A 2,424-nucleotide genomic window follows, 5' to 3' on the forward strand; every position below is an offset into this window, starting at 1 on the left:
TTAAGCTTTATGAAGTCATCAGGTTTTCCATTAGAATTCTTACCCAGTTCAGAAAGTGGTATTTATCCATAAGTCCTTTCTGTACATCTTCTTGAAGAGCAAGTATTTTTGCGAAACTTGATTAGTGCTATGACAATATTTTGAGATAGTAATTAGGGTTATGCCTGATAACATTTTTCCCAAACATATCAGAATTTTAGGAGTGCCGTATTGTTTCTACGATATCTATATTAGTAACATTTACCATACAATATAAGCCGAGACTTATTACTCACTTGATAATACTTCCCATGTCATTCTGTATAGAAAATGAGCCTAATTAGTGTAATATCTCTCTTTGGGGTGTTTGAGGGCCCTCTGAAGCATACCAAAGTTAGCTAGAAATCAAGTTCTTCATTACAATGACTTAGGAAGTTTTGTCAACAAATATCAAAAAGGTTTAGAACACTCAGCCAGATAGAATTATAGGTCATTGTGAAACAATAGCTTTTCATATAGCTAAAGTAACAATAAAAGATTTCAGAACAGATCTGAAATCTTAAGAGATAAAGAAATTTAAATCTGTTATCAAAGGCAGTTCACCATCTGAAAAAAAGGTGTCATCTTAACAGACAGAAAAGCGAAATTCAAGTTTTGCAACTGACGGAAAAGCAAAATTCAAAGCTAAATAAGCTTTACTTTATTTAAAAGGCAAACTTAATTAAATTTATTTTACACTTATTTTAAACCATGTACAAAACTCACTTCTTATGGTTCACTTTTCACAAACCTTATCACTTTCTGTACCCATTACTTTGTTCTTCCATCATAAAAAGCCACCTGTAAGTCAGGCTTACTTCCTTTTCCCTTCACAAAATGCAGTTCCATTCCTCATAGCTTCTTTACTGAAAACACACTTCGTACCTCCCTTAAGTAACCAAGAATTGCCTTTTTTTTTTTTTTTTCCGGTAAGTTGGTCCATTTTTAACAATGAGCCAAAAGAAGCTATTTTTGGCCTCCCAAACTGCCCGTCCCTTTTTATTGAGGTTAACATATTTCAGAATTTTAAGTAAACAGATGCAGTAACTGGGTAAAGTTTCCCCAGGTCCATCCTCCAGGAACTGCTGTCATTATCAGCAATGCCATCCAGTCTTCAAGGGGGACATCAGCCTGAATCTGCTCTGTAATTATTGCAGAGCTCCAATTTGCTTTATCCGTGTCAACAGTTCCCCTCGCTCATGAATATTTACTAGATCAGTGCATGCACCTATGCAGTCTTTACCGATGAAGACCCGAGGTACCGTTCTGGCTCCTGTGAGCTGTTGCAAGTAATCTTGTATCTCATCGGTGTCACCGTTGGCACCAATGAGATACAAGATTTGGATATCGACAAATTCCAAAAGCCCTTATCATACAATATAAGCCGAGAAGGGTAGTTCACTGAGGAGCTTCTGAGCCCTTCTGCAGTAGGGGCAGGTGGGCTTGATGAACATGACCACCTTCCCAGACTGGACCCTGCTATTCATGAATGCTTGAGACATGCTGCCTCTCTTGGGAGGACACCTTAACTGCCAAGAACTGACTTTTATATTAGCATTTTGTAGATTGGTGAGCATAAATACCAGTGATAATTTCTAAAACCTTTGCTTTCTTAGAGAGAACATTTTAGGATGACACCAAACAAAATGAGGGCAAAATGAGGACTGTAGCCCGGGAGGCAGCATCTCAGATAGCTCTGAGAGACTGCTTCAAAGCGGCAGTGTGGAAGGTCAATATATAAGGTTTTGGTGAATGGGAAGTTCAATACCATGAAGCACTTATTTTACATAAGGTTTTTTGTTGGTCATGAGGATATGATGTCACCATAAATAGTGACATCTCCTTCTCTAGATAGGAGGAAATGCAATGATTGAGACCATAAAATCTGTTCCTAAGTTTAAAAATAAAATAAAATTAAAAAAAAAATAAAAGAACATTAAAAAAAAAAAAGATGCACAATATAGAAAAAAAAAATCTGTTCCTAAAAACATTAAAAAAAAAAAAAATCCAACTGTCTAAAGACCCATCTCACCGGATGCCCTGGAGCATGGAGTGCCTCACTCCACAGCTGTTGAAGGGCAACAGCTATAGGATCATGGGGTTCACTCTCCATAGGGACAGACGGCAAATGCCTTTGTTGTTCAGTCACTGGCAGTGCTCTTGGTCAATGCCACTTTGTAGTTGACAGGCGTTTGCTATGACCAGTGTGTTCTCTTAACAAAATCGTTAGCTTTGCCCTGCTTCATTCTGTACTCCAAGGCCAAACTGGCCTGTTACTCCAGGTATCTCTTGACTTCCTACTTTTACATTCCAGTCCTCTATGATGAAAAGGACATCTTTTTTTGGTATTAGTTCTATGAAATCTGTAGGTCTTCATAGAACTGTTCAACTTCAGCTTCTTTGGAA

General features: G+C 37.7%; 1 pseudogene; it reads right to left on the bottom strand.

The window, feature by feature from the left end:
* Positions 1-1,043: 1,043 nt before the first annotated feature.
* Positions 1,044-1,737, bottom strand: LOC147354436 (glutaredoxin-1 pseudogene; annotated as a pseudogene).
* Positions 1,738-2,424: the final 687 nt, after the last annotated feature.

The sequence above is a fragment of the Bos grunniens genome, chromosome 18 (genome assembly GCF_055505025.1).
Source record: "Bos grunniens cultivar Pamir isolate PY7600 chromosome 18, Bosgru_T2T1.0, whole genome shotgun sequence".
Classification (NCBI taxonomy): Eukaryota; Metazoa; Chordata; class Mammalia; order Artiodactyla; family Bovidae; genus Bos; species Bos grunniens.